At 38.9% G+C, this 14,088-nt stretch overlaps 1 protein-coding gene across 1 annotated transcript in view; it reads left to right on the top strand.

The window, feature by feature from the left end:
- Positions 1-14,088, top strand: part of CROCC (ciliary rootlet coiled-coil, rootletin) — a 2,018,646-nt gene that overhangs the window by 1,582,196 nt on the left and 422,362 nt on the right. The window lies entirely within an intron of this gene.

Genomic DNA, 14,088 nt, shown 5'->3' with positions numbered 1-14,088 from the left:
AACTTTCACAGAAGATCCTGAGATTTAGTAACTGGAATTTAGTTGAGGTTTTATTTTTGTTCCAAGTTGTTAGTGGAGTAACACAAATGGCAGAGAAGTAGTTACATTTATCCTTAGTTGTCCTTTCTTCTCACTTTGTTTATATTTAATCTTGTCTAGTTTCTTATACTTTGCTGCTGTGGTTGCAAGGGAACAGTATGTGATGATAATCAAGGTGAAAAGCACACATATCATTGTTATGACAGTTAGCATTGTGCATGTTCTTTTCTTGTATTGATATATAGGTTTCAAGGCGTATAAAAAACACTATGAAAAAAGTCAGCTTACTTACTGGTTTGAATCACCATCTAAACATGCTGCAGTCGGTAGATAGCTGTGGAAGCTAGTAACAGTTTCCATCCTAAAGGGAATGGTAAATGGTATTTCATTGTCGGGAAGATTTAAACAAAATCTGATGGCATCATGCTTGACTTTTATTCTTAACTAATTATAAGTGATCTGCATTTTTAATATAAAACTTTTACAAATAATAAAATACACTACAGAGAAAGAGCTTCCATAAACCATTTGTGAATTAAATGCTTGACTTTAAGTGGTGAAAGAGTCCAGCTATATAGCAGGACATAATGTCATTGTAGTTGTCTCACACTGTATAAAACCATGCTTTAAAAACTAATTCTATGGGGAATAGTTTGCCCATCTTGAGGAAGTTTCATTCGTTTATACTTACTTCCTCAAATGTATTTTTCTTGATGTTGAAAACAGTGTCATTTTTCTCTGGTACTTAAGACAGTGGTCTGTATTCTGCTCATTGAATTTGTACATGGATTGATTAAGACACCACAGTAGTATCTTTCTATGAAGAGAAGAAAAGACCAGGTTTCCCTGACAAATTTATTACACATGAGATAATAAGAAATATAAATGAAACTCATAAGCTCATACTGAACTAAGCAAGCTATTACCCCCCCCAAAAAAAAAACACATACAAAATTAATTTTTACACCATGGCTTGTTTGATATGTATTACCTCATAGTCCTCTTTCAGTGTCTCCTTCCCCCTGCACACAATTTTCCCCACTTCCACCCACCTTAACGTTGCAGTCTTGTGCAAGTCAAAATTCAGTACTGACAAATGCCTTCTTTATTTTGAAAGTGACCATGTCGCTTTATTTAATGCCATTGATTAGATTTAATTAAACTTGAGGCCCTATTCAGCAAAGATTAGAGGCGGTACTTATCCTTAATAGGAGAATCATTCCTACCTTAGGCTGATGAGACCTCAAACATTTGTGTGGAAAGGATGGCTTGCTTCAGGAGTACAGCACCCTCTTCACGTGTCATGCTGCAGTGTCAGTAGGGAAATATGAATCTTATGACCTCCTATGTGGCTAAAACCCACCGTCAAACTGATTGTTCGACCTCCTGAGCTACTGGCAGTGGTGGTAGTAATCAGAATAACATGATGTACTGGCATTGATAAGGGTGGGAGTATCTACAGTGCTCTTTAGCATACAGTATAATCAGACATTGTCCCTCATAGTTACCTGTGGGCCTGCTTTATTCCATGATGTAGCATGCCCTGGAAGCTGTTATTCATACATTACTCTGTAAGCAGCTGATCTTGTGGCACAGAATGATAAAGCCACATCTGTGAACCTAGTGATCCATGAGCTGGAGGAACCAGCTTTGATGGAGCGAAGGAGCAGCCAATGCCAGGTCTTCCATCTTGGGTAGTCTTTTGTAGTACCAATATCTTGTAGAGGCCAGAAGTTGCAATAGAAAAGTGCAAAGGATGAAGGATGAGTGTCCACCATGTAGCAGATATGTAGGCGACAGGTGCATGTGTGGCAGATAGCTTGTTTCCACTGGCCAGTGTTGTTGAAATACTACTTGTCCATGCTACTGCAGTTTAATGGCAGTTAATACAGCTTAATCAAAAGTCAAAACGAGAAGGAGTCACCACGAAAAAAGCCTCCGTTGGAATGATGTTGTAAAATATTTAATAAAATGAAACACAGTAAATTAAAACAGTAAATTAAAACAGTAAATTAAAACAGTTAATACAGACATGACGACCTGATAGCTGCATAACTTAAGAAAGTCAGCAAATAACAAGGAGAGAAATATTCTGAAAAAAATTATGCTTCTGGTAGTGTTAACATCAAAACCTGATTGGTCCGTTATATTTCCATAGTTGTGATACTGCTGCCTTTTATCTACAGAGATGAATATAAAATATCCGTGTCTATTTATTTTTATACTGTATATTCAGAAGATTATAATGGTAACTTTATTCTGCCCTTTCATACTAGTCCACCATTTTGCCTCAGACTTTTGCTCAGTCCCTTCTAAAATGTGTGATTGTTTAGTGGTAAAACAGTGAAAACTGCTGTTATTAAATAATGTTAAACGTTACAGTACATACTGATTGTTCTTCAGGAATTGATTACTACATTTTGACTATTATTTGCTTATCTAAGAGTTTAAGACCACAGGCTTAGCTGTGACCATAGCTCAGTGCTAACAGCACCAATTATTTTAAATGTCTGTCACACCCAGAGCTTGACAGATGTCCAGCCTGGAGCAGTACATTGGAAGTGCAGTAAAACACCCCTTGTGTTTGTAGGAGGTGCTGGGCAATAATTATTTTGTCATGGGGTACTTGCAGTTCTTGTGAAACAAGGACAGCACCCATGTATCCCCCTCCTCATACGTGAGCACTTAGTCTCACTGTCTTCTGTGAACAGGCTAAAAACTAGAAACATTTCCACTTAAAATCAGGCTTTTATTTCCTCCTAATATGCCTTCTGTTTGCCTCGGCGTTGCCACTCATAGTGCCATAAGCAAAGAAAGTAATTGAACCAAAGTAGGTGTTTTGTTCTCTGTGGTGTCAGTAACATGCATCTCAGCCAAATCTACAGCAAACCTCTTGTGATAAATGGTTGCTTCATTTACTGCTTACTGTTTTTATCTTTTGACACATATCCCTAAATTTAATAAAGGATAAGAATGATTCAGCAAAGACTACTAGCTAGCATTTGTGAAGTGTCTTAAAAGTGATCACTTTGATTTCTTAATAGCAGAAGGCCACATTAATGTGGGTTTGCAATTTGAAAACCACCATAGCTAGTGTGTGGACATCCCTGATTTAAAAAAAAAAAATATATATATATATATATATATATATATATATATATATATATATATATATATATATATATATATATATATATATATATATATATATATATATATATATTTCTTTTGTTTAATGACACCTAACTTGATGTTTTTGGTGTCTGTAAATTGAGTTTTGACAGGCAAGAGGAATAGTCATATATCCAAAAAACTCTTGTACACTGTTAAGTAAATAAGTTGTGACCAAGAACTTCAGTAAGCTATGTTCACAATCTACTGATGTTTAGGACATGAACTGGTAAAGTGAAAACTTAATTTCCCATATCCTATATAGGGAGCATGTAAAGTGACTGAATTACTTTTAGCAAATACTGGTCCAACTACATTTAATTGAAACCACTTTCAGATGCCCTGGAGTTTTCTTTTTGTCCACTGTTGTGTGGCCTATGTGTAGATATAATATAAGTCCAGAGGGTATGGGGGTGTTCCTCTACTTGAGAATGTAATGCAAAGAACCTTGCCCCAGTGTTACCTGAAAGTGATTTCTGCTAAACTTATTCAGAATATCAGCATTTAAGGAATGTGTTGTCAAATTTTTGACATGATTTTTTTACATTGTTGTCCAGGTTAGTTCCATTAGGACAATAGCTCTATTCAGGGTAGACATATTGATACTGCCTAGGGGAAATTTTGTCATGGGACTGGGGATCTTCCCCTATTCTTTTCAATTTGTGCAGTGGGATCTTTTACATCCACCTGAGCTACCACCAACTCAGGTAGATGGGCCTTTGGTTTAACATCTCATCTCAAGGACAGTGCTTATTTTGCAACTGTTAATAGACTTAAGGCAGATGTTTTTAAATCCACATTTCAGGGCTTTCAACAGTTTGCTATGAATCCTTGCTGCAGTGAAGGTAAAGCATTCACAGACACGTGTGCACTCACACACACACACACACACACACACACACACACACACACACACACACCGCTTGCACAGCCCTGTCATTTCATTACTTTGGCAGATAAAAGGTGCACAGCAGAATTCTTTCATCTGCACTTTGTAATGGTATAAATGAATTTCCCTCCAATGCTTAAAAGACTTGAAATGTGATTGTTAGCAGAACTGCATGTTTCAAATGAAGGATTTTATAGGAAGCAAATGGAATAGAAGCCACAGGCCAACAAGTCTGTCTAGCAGCAGTTCCTCTGTGGTTTTCTTTGTTTAGATTAGGTAAAATTCCAGATATGCAGTTTAAGTTGCCAGTCTTACTTAGACCACAGAGTCTTCCTCCTTGTATAAGATTACATATTCATTAATAAAACATTCTTGCAACCTGTAATATATAATCAGATGTAAATGTGTGTGAGTTTCACTGATTACCTTTTATTTTTGTAGTTACAGTTCTTTGGAAGGTTTGAGAGAGTGTGATCTCATTTCTCCCCTTGTACCTCATGTTAATGGAACTCCCAGACCAGTCCCCTGGGGCTTTCTGTGTCTGGGTTGTATGTTGTGTCTGCTGTGGTTGGAATTTTGCCATCAGTGGGAAGAAGCTTAATTGGCAAAGGTTTCGTTGCACACTCAGAATGAGGGCAAGCATGTACTTTGCCATTTTATGTGAGAGAGAGCCAGGCTAGATGATTAAAAAAGGAAAGAGGATACTTCTGCTAACCGCAGCAGTTAACAATCTTGTCTAAATGGTAACTAGAAACGTTTTATACTTAATTCAGTCTTGATAAATGCTGCTGCAGAAAGCTTTTATTGAGCTTGATGTACAGCATTCTGCATCATTCTTCCTGTGTGCAGTACATATAATCTGAGCATTTTAGTGTGCCATGGTTTGTGCATTGAATATGAACTAGTACCAGAGCAAAAGTTAAGAGTTATTTGGGCAAGCCATACCAAAGTTGAGTGGAAAAATCACTGTTCTCATACAAAGACATATAACAGCAATGATTGTCCAGAAATCTAGCTAACATAAAATACATTTTTTTCTTGCCATCACTGCAGTAAAATGTAGATGATATAAGGATGGTGGTGCTGCGGTAGCGTTGTCGCCTCACAGTTAAGACATTGTCCTGTTCGATTCTCAGCTAGAGCGTGTTCTGTGTGGAGACATGCGTGAATGGGCGTACCTTCGTTGAAGGTTGTGCGTCAGGGCCTGCAACTCGGCACGTAAAAATCTACTGCCAATCATTAGCGGACCGGAGTTCCGCTGTGGCGACCCCTAACCGGGAAAAGCCGAAAGACACAACAACAACATATAATTTCTGAAAAATAGGCATTTTATATATCTGTATTTGCTGAAAGCAATTTCCTGCTGTGTTATAATGGCATCTGAATTATGGTTCTTTTTCCAAGAAATTATCTTGAAAACCTCCAGGTGGCAATATATTTTCATAAACTGCAAGTGGGATGCAATAGGCTAAATTATTTGGGGTACCTAGTGTTTTTATTCCTTCAAGTGGACTTTCTTCATTCAGTATTGCCTTTCTTCTGTTTTTTTCCCTCTCCATCTATTGCCTCTCTCTCTCTCTCTCTGATTCTGTTGAGGCTGTCTACCTCGTACTAGAAATTAACGGGTGTTTGCGCTGCCATTGTCTTGTCCTAAAAATAAAGAAAAACACCACTTTATTTATTTCTAATTATTGTTTATTTATTTAATCATCTATCATTTATTTATTTATGTATTTATTTCCCAAGGAAGAGAATAGTAACCATCAAGTCATGCACTTGCACCCTGTCTTCCAAGTGCTGGGTCTTGTTACCATTGGCCATTTCAGGTAATTATTTGTATTTCTTCTCTTTTCTTGTACTAAGATGGATATACTTGTGATTTCAGTATTTGGCATTCTGCTGCTTGTCTTCTGAGGTGCAGCTTGTCTGACATCGACTTTATTCCTGCAAGTTGGACCATTGCTTTCCTCTGAGTGACTTAATTTTCTCTGTTGCTTTCACATATGTGTCAGCATGTATGCATATTGCAGAGATCTCAGTGAAGGTGAGTAGGAATCCCCTTCACTAAATAGTGTTTTGTGGTGCTTCTTATGCTATGACTGATGCTAATCTTTATTCATTTGCCGAACCATGACAGGGACTCATCGACATGTGTGTCGGCAGCCTTTTGTGTAGATCACAGAGTTCTACCACTAGACTATAGGAGCTGTAAAGCTATTTAAAGTGAACATGGTACCACAGACACATGCCTCTTCTTCTGTCACTTTCATCTGATGCTCCCTTGCTGTAAGAGTTGCAGAAAGGCGGAAGGAGCTAAGGTCTTTACTTCATAGATACAAGGTGCAGAATTGGATTCTGACCTCTGGTTATTGAATAAGTTTGTAATAGTCTGTAGATTGATAGCCTAGTATTTACCTATGAATTGGTGATAATTTCAGTAGTGCCACTATGAGAACTAAACAATGCCTGTTTTATGTGTTAACTCACAAGTAGTTAAATTATATGTATTTACACACACGCACACACACACACACACACACACACACACACACACACACACACACACACACACACACACACACACACACACACACACACACACACACACACACACACACACACACACACACACACACACACACACACACACAGTGTTTGGCATGTGCCTACTGAAGAGATTACTGCCTGAGGTGAAAGGTACTTTAAAAATGTTACAAAGTATAAAGAAGCATTTGCTTTGTGATGATTTCGGTTGCTGTCATACCCCTTCCTATTAGGCAGTGGTATAGCTGTCATTTCCCTGTAAGGATAACTGCTTTTAGCAATCCCAGAGTGTATTTTTCCTTGAACAATAGTAGTGTGTCACACAACAGCCATGATTGTCCATCACATGCATACCCACACACATATATTAACTATATATGAGCATGTCCAATTTAGAGCTTAAGTGGGGGATAAGATTCCCAACCCCACCTGTTTCCTATGAAGACTCAAATAATCCAGTGGCAGTTGTCTCAGATGTAAAGTAAGAAAATGTTCCCTCTTCAACTCTCCACTGAATTACCCCCTTCTTTGGATAAATCTTAACACTTACACTACAGTGGATGGTCTGTGGCCTCAATTCCTTCCACCAGAAATGTCTCAGTGAACGTCTGGAGAAGAAGGGATAGAAGCAACTTTAGGTCATACTCCGATGGAGGCTATCATTAAAGATATTACATATGCCATTTTTGGCTGCAGAAGCTTCCACAAATATGGGTACTTTCTTTAAGACCAAGGCCGAATGGAATGTGATTTTGATTAGTATCTTAGATTAGACTCCTGCATGATCCCTTTAGTCCAGCACTTGACTCAGCAGTCACAAAATTGTGCCATGCTGCCCTGAGACAAGGAATTTAAATCATTGCATGATGTGGGCATGAGAGTGTTTTCTTGGGCTTTGTTGATGCTTGGATATCTGAACAATTTATCTTGTCTAAGTTCCTCTTTTTCCCTTTTGAGTAGGCAGTGAAAAAGCTGTACGTCTTTCCTGCAGCTGGGATGAAGAAAGAACTTATTAAGACTCTGACTATGACTTCTACATGGCCCACTTGCAGTTTGTTCTGATGCTGTGCCCATGGTAACCTCGTCAGGCTTGTGGCTGCACAGGATGGCATGGCTGAGGCTATTCTCCATTAAGGAGATATTCAGGCCATTAAGCTTGGTCATCTCTGAAGGAGAAGAAGCACCCTTACAGACAGAGAAAAGCCCATAAGAGATTGATTGTCATGCCTTCCAATTTTTGCCAACCAAGTCATCTAGAAAGGCATTTTTGCCTGTAAAACAGTTACAGAATCAATGGGTTCTGAACTTGATCAGTCATAGCCATATCTTACAACTCATATGTCATCCTCCAGAAGAAAAAGATTCACTCAAATACCAAGCCAGATCTGCAGTGGTATTGTGGTAGGTACAAATTGCTTCTGTAAGGGGATGTAGAGAACTCTTATCCCTCATTTGGAACATGACCTGCAATTCTTTTCCCACCTCTTCCTAGTTCCTAATGAAATATAAGAGTAGTGACCCATTCTGAAACTCACTGACTTTAGTGAGAACATCTAGGACATTATGTTTTGGATAATGATGGTTCTTGGGCAGGGAGTCATGCCTTGGTTACTATATGTCACATTGATGGTGTTACTGAACATGATAAATTCCATGACACCGCATTATCTGGTATCCGTGCAGGAGGTTCTTTCAATTCACTGTGCATGGACAGTGCTTTCAGTATTTCATTTTCCTCTGCTCCTGGAGGTTTATCAAGTTGCTAGCTGTTGAGGTACAGGCCTTGCAGGAGAAATAACTTTTTTGTCTTCTGCTTGCATTATCATACTCCTCATAGCATTCCCTTAGTGGATGCTCCCCTGGCTACAAATTTATGCTTGTTAATATAAACTATCTCAGAGGACTGCATTCAGCATCACAGAGCTGACCACCCTTCATTGTGTTTAATTCCTTTGCCCAGGAAGTCATGACCCTGGAAGTCTGACTGGGAATGCCGTAGAAGAGTCAGGGCCATAGTTTACTGCATTTTCTTGGCCTGATAACTACCATGGTCTTTACACTGTCTTTTGCAGACCTGAATATGTTGGTGTGCTGTAGTAGACTGTGAGGCCCCATTTCCAGCCCATGGAGTGTTGAGACAGTCCCTTCCCCATTCTAAAGTTGTGTGATGCTTTCCTACAACTGAACCTATTGTGATGGAAAGTTTGGTAATGGGAGAAACCAGTCTTACCTCCTTTATGTTTTTGGGGGGATCCTGCATAAGAGAGGATCTGTATCATCCATCTAGGAATATTAGCACTTCTCCTGTACGTATGAAGGCTTTGGTGGAAATGCTGCTTCCAGAGTTTTTCCTCATTCATTCTAACAAGTGACCCATCATGTGATATCTAAACAGTCAGTGGAGCATTTGGTCGTATGCCCACTACTGCGAAGAGATGCATTTGTGTCATTGAGCCATGTACAGGGGCGTCATACTCTCGGAAGTTCTCATTCTGAGTGAAGTAAACATGCTGACAGGTTCCTCAAGCCACTCATTTATTCCTGTCCTTAAATGGAAGTTCAGGAGTTGTGTCTAGGACAGATCTGTCTGAAATGGGACAACTAGAGAGTGACTTTTTACCAATCAGGACTGTGTAGTTCTTTCCTGATTCTGCTCAGTGGAGAAGGGTCAGGCAGGGGTGGTAGTAGATATGCTATCCAGTCTGTAATAAGAGAAATTCATCTTTTCCCTCTGATTCTGTGCTTGATTCCAAAATCCAAGGAAGCAACTTTTATACTTACTCTGTCTGCTTTATGATGACCAAGAAGGATGTAGTTTCAGGCTCCCATATCCCTCCTTTTATGTGAAGCCTTTCTGATAAAAGCCAAGGAAGTTCCCAGTGGCTAGAAAAACAAACCAGCTTAACCTCAGGAACTGGTTATTGGGTCCTAACAGACTTTTCAGGTGGAGTATCAGAGAATTCTAAAGCTGCCAGGATGCCTTCCACCTAACAGATGTAGGCAAAGGTCTAGGGTTAAGAGATTTTCAATATCCGCATTTATGAGGTCTGAGGTAATATTGTCTATAGCTTTACATATGAGGCTGAGCAACCCTTTTGTAATGACATTACACAGGCTGTTTTACAAGCTTCAGGAATGTAACCAATGGAGAGACTTAGATTAAAGCTGTTAAGCTGGGGTTTAGCTAAGCTATATTTGGCACTAATTATAAGACAACCTGGTATATTACCAGGGCCCATGGATGAAGCCATATCTGATATTTCATGAAGATTATGTGTTATGTAGTACCAATCAAATTTCTCTCTGGAAATTAAGTCAGACTTGTCCTTAAAGCAACCCCTTTATTTTCTAGCTTTCTTTTCTGCGGGTTGTGGGGGTGCATTGCACACTTTCTTTGGGGAGAGAAGAGCAGATGATTAACAAGCAAAACCCTTCTTAGTAAATTTCAAATTTTATTTTTGCCATTGGGTAGCTTTCATACATTGAAAATATTGTTGTAGATGGCTGTTTCCAAGCTGCTTTTAGTGTCTGTATCAAGAATATCTCCACTGTGGGTATTTTTGGGATGGCCAGTCGTTGTCATTTCACACTTGTGTCAGGAATTATTGCGTAGATCTTGGTTCCAGTAACTGGGGCTTCTGTCGCTACCTTGGTTTTTCAGATCCTTGCTTTCTCAGCCTTCATCTTGTGGCTTTCCTCTAGCTTATTCTTTTCAGGTGATTTTACAATTTGAGATTTTTCCCAATCATGGGTGCACTGAAGATAGTCCCAAAGTTAGATTTAACAAATATGTTTTTACTGTATCATTTGCAATGTCATAAGGGACTCTACTTGGTGGGTCTGAGATTATGTTCATCCACTCTTCCATTTCAGTGTAGCTTTTTTTTTCAAAGATGTCATACTTTTGGACATGTGCACAGTATGCTTTGGTATGCCATGGTATTGTGTGCTGCATTACAAAAGTATGCCTAGCCCCTGTGCTACCATTCCTTTGCTACTGCATATTTCTTATCTCACTGTTGCTGCTTACAGATAAAGAGCTTGAGTATCTGTTATGCAAAAGCAAATATTCTGTGTGTGTTACCAGTGAATTGCAAGTTATCACCCATGTTGACATTATCTCTGTTGCCTGGGAGAGGACCAGGATGTGAAGCACTGCCATAAGTGCCAGCAGCCTCTAATGTTTTAGGGAGAAACTCAAGGTCTAAATAGAGGCATGACAGCAGTTAAAGGTTCCTTGTGCAGGGATTGGTGGGATAGTCCCATGTACAGCATCAGGTCTCTGATGGAGCACCATAGCAAGCCTTTTCAAGCTGTTCTGCCATCCAGTCTCTTGAAAAATGGTCTTCCAGTCTCTTCAGGTTCTGAGTTTTTCATTGAATAGAGAGGCTTGCTTGCATGTTTGGCAGTCTTCTGCTTTGGAGGGTTACACAGGACTTGAAGAAAGTAAACCCCAAGCTCCAACTTTGGAGTGTGTTCTAAGGTGTAAGTACTGCACATTTTCTGGTTAATCAGCCAGAGCTTGCTGCTAAATGGTCTGATCCTGGGGAGGGACTTCTGGTTACCAGGGTAGGGGTACTCAAATCAGATGACTTTCCTCTTGGTCTGCCCTTCAGCTCAAATTCAAACCAATATTTGAGGTCTGTTTCTGTGTCAGTGAAGTGTCTTTGGAAGGCTGACATCTGAGCACAAGTCTCTGGCTTCCATTTTAAGCAGTCACCATGGGAGACACGGGAGGAATCCATGACACTAAAGATCCTACAAGGATTGCTATTCTTGTATTCTGAAGGGGGATCCTACAAGGATTGCTATTCTTGTATTCTGAAGGGGCCCAATTTGTGCTTTGGATCTTCAGATGCTTTCAAGAATATGCAGACATTTTATAAGTTCTTTCCTAAGTAAAGTGAGGCCTTAAGCAAGCATCACTGTCTAGGAGTCAGAAACATTGGACAGGGTTGGTAAGAGAGTTTATCCCTTTGTTACACTGATACTGAGAGCCCTCAGATATTCTTCTCAACTATCCAAATTGCAGTCCTCCATGTTGGACCAGACAGTGGAGACACTTTCCTGTCTGCCTTAATCTGGGCTTGTGGAGGAGGTGATATGATTGTGTCTGTGGATGAGGTTATCATCCATTAAAGAGGATCTTTGACATTCTATCTCTGATATTCTTTCATGGGAGAGAGTCCCTTTAACTGGCCTTGACAGGACATGATTGAGAATTGAGGACCTTTATGACTTCAGATTAGCTTCCTGTGTCTTTTCCCCTTCCAGAACTAGCCATTGCCTATGCCTACCCCTCAAAAAAAAAGAAATCCTTCATCAAGCTCAGAAAGCATTATATGATCATACTGATCATACCCCAGGATAGTTAGCTGCTGACCAGCTACCTGGTGACTTTCTTCAACTGCTGCCTCGTCCATAGCTTACTCTATATCTTGTCATCAACAGCTATAGACACACACAGCTGTCAGCTAATCTTAGAAAAATGTATACATAAACAGATCCTAGACAATTTCTTGTCAAATAATCTATTATCTAATACACAACATAACAGCTTTACTGATACTGTATATCAACTTTTACTGATACTGTATATCAAAAACAAAGCATTTTAAATGGTTTCATAGCTACCTGTCTGACACAGCTCCCTATAAGTGTTGGAGTCCAATCCTCCTCAATTGTACAATATGCTGATGACACTTCCCTAATCTGCTCCGCACCTACTATCAAAGAACGCCAAGAAAAAACTCATGCAGCCCTCCACAATATTGAAAATTACCTAACACTCCATCAACTTAACCCCCAAAAAACAAGCTTATGGTCTTCCATCATACCTAACATCTAATAATCTACATCCTATCTATATTTCCTCTTACAATTGCACTGTAATAGAGACTTTTGAACATACAAAACTTCTCGATGTCACAATTGATGGTGGACTTAAGTTTGACAGACACCTTGCTCTAACTATTACAAAGTTCATATCAAACTGGGTTCACTCTATAGGGCTTATAGGGCATATCTCACTGACCATTCCAGACTCGCACCAGCCCAAACCCATCTATTATCTTCCCTCCCATACTGCTCTCAAATATTTACCCATCTTCACAAATCTGACCTAAATAGTCTTGAATCTTGCTATAGCAAAATTCCCAAATTCGCTACTAATCAGTCTCAAAGATGTCACCATTGTACTGCCCTTTCTTCAGCTAAATTGGCTAGAGCTGCCTCATCTTCTTACCCTAAATCAGTTACTAACCGCTCATACAGCCTTATACAAACCTGACAACTGCTCAACGCTATCAGATCTTGTCTGACCCTATAGTAACCTAACACCCCTTAGCTCTGCTGATAAAATATTGTTAAAAGTTAATAAAGCCAAAAACTGTTATGGCATCTCCCTGTTCTCCCATATCATTGCCAAACAATGGAACTCTCTTCCTCAGCATATTCTGTCCATCTGTGATGCACATACATTTAAACACACCCTAAAGAAATATTTCTCTAAACATAGGCTTAGCTCCTGTTTTCACTCAAACTAAATACTTTAACCCATAAATGTCAAACTTCTTCCTTTACACCATCCTTTCTCAATATCTCCTGGCTATTTAAGCCTTCTTACTCCCAGATCGTATTATGTTCTCTTTAAAAAAAAATTGTTCTCATTAACATGCATGGTACAACTACTTATACACTTTGATATTGCTTATATTGTTTAATATTGTTTGACATCACTACCATTGTTACTTTCTGTTTTAGACACCATGTTAAGAACCTTGCAATTGTATTTCTTGTGTATTACTTTATGCACTTTAATCATTGTAATGGTCATATGTCATGTGTAAAATATATTGTAATCTTCCTTGGAGCTTTTCTCCCCGGGTCTCTGCTGAAAATGGGCTTCTGACCCAGTCGGACACTACTTGGTTGCCAAATGAAATAAATAAAAATAAATAAATACATGTTTCAAACTAGAACATAGGTATACATGCATTAATAGAAAAGAAACAAAGCATAATAATTTCCATTGTTATTCTCATGTAGAATGTATGTCTTCTTTTTAATAATTTTCATTCACTCCAACATTACAAAAACTGCTCAGTTCATGGCTTCCCTTAAATCTCTCTCCTCTAAGTGAATATTATTTTGCATGTATGGTTCCTACAAATTCATTTTTTGTCTATAACATTTGCTCCTTCCCTTTTCTAAAGATTTCACCTCTAGTTCTTTTATTTCCTTTACAATATGCAAAACTTCCTTTACATTGGGAATGGATTCAGATTTCTATTTTCTAATAATTGCTTTCTTGGCAGCCAATAACATTAAACTTAGCAATGCCTTATAATGTATAGGTGATTCACATCTTATATCTCAACTCAGAAGAATAACATCTTATGTTACTACCATCTGTTCCCCTAGCATTTCTGTCAGAGTACTTTGAA

Source organism: Protopterus annectens, chromosome 2.part0 (assembly GCF_019279795.1).
Source record: "Protopterus annectens isolate FY-2018-M chromosome 2.part0, PAN1.0, whole genome shotgun sequence".
Classification (NCBI taxonomy): Eukaryota; Metazoa; Chordata; order Ceratodontiformes; family Protopteridae; genus Protopterus; species Protopterus annectens.
The sequence above is the reverse complement of the archived record's forward strand: the minus strand, read 5'-3'. Positions and strand labels throughout refer to the sequence as shown.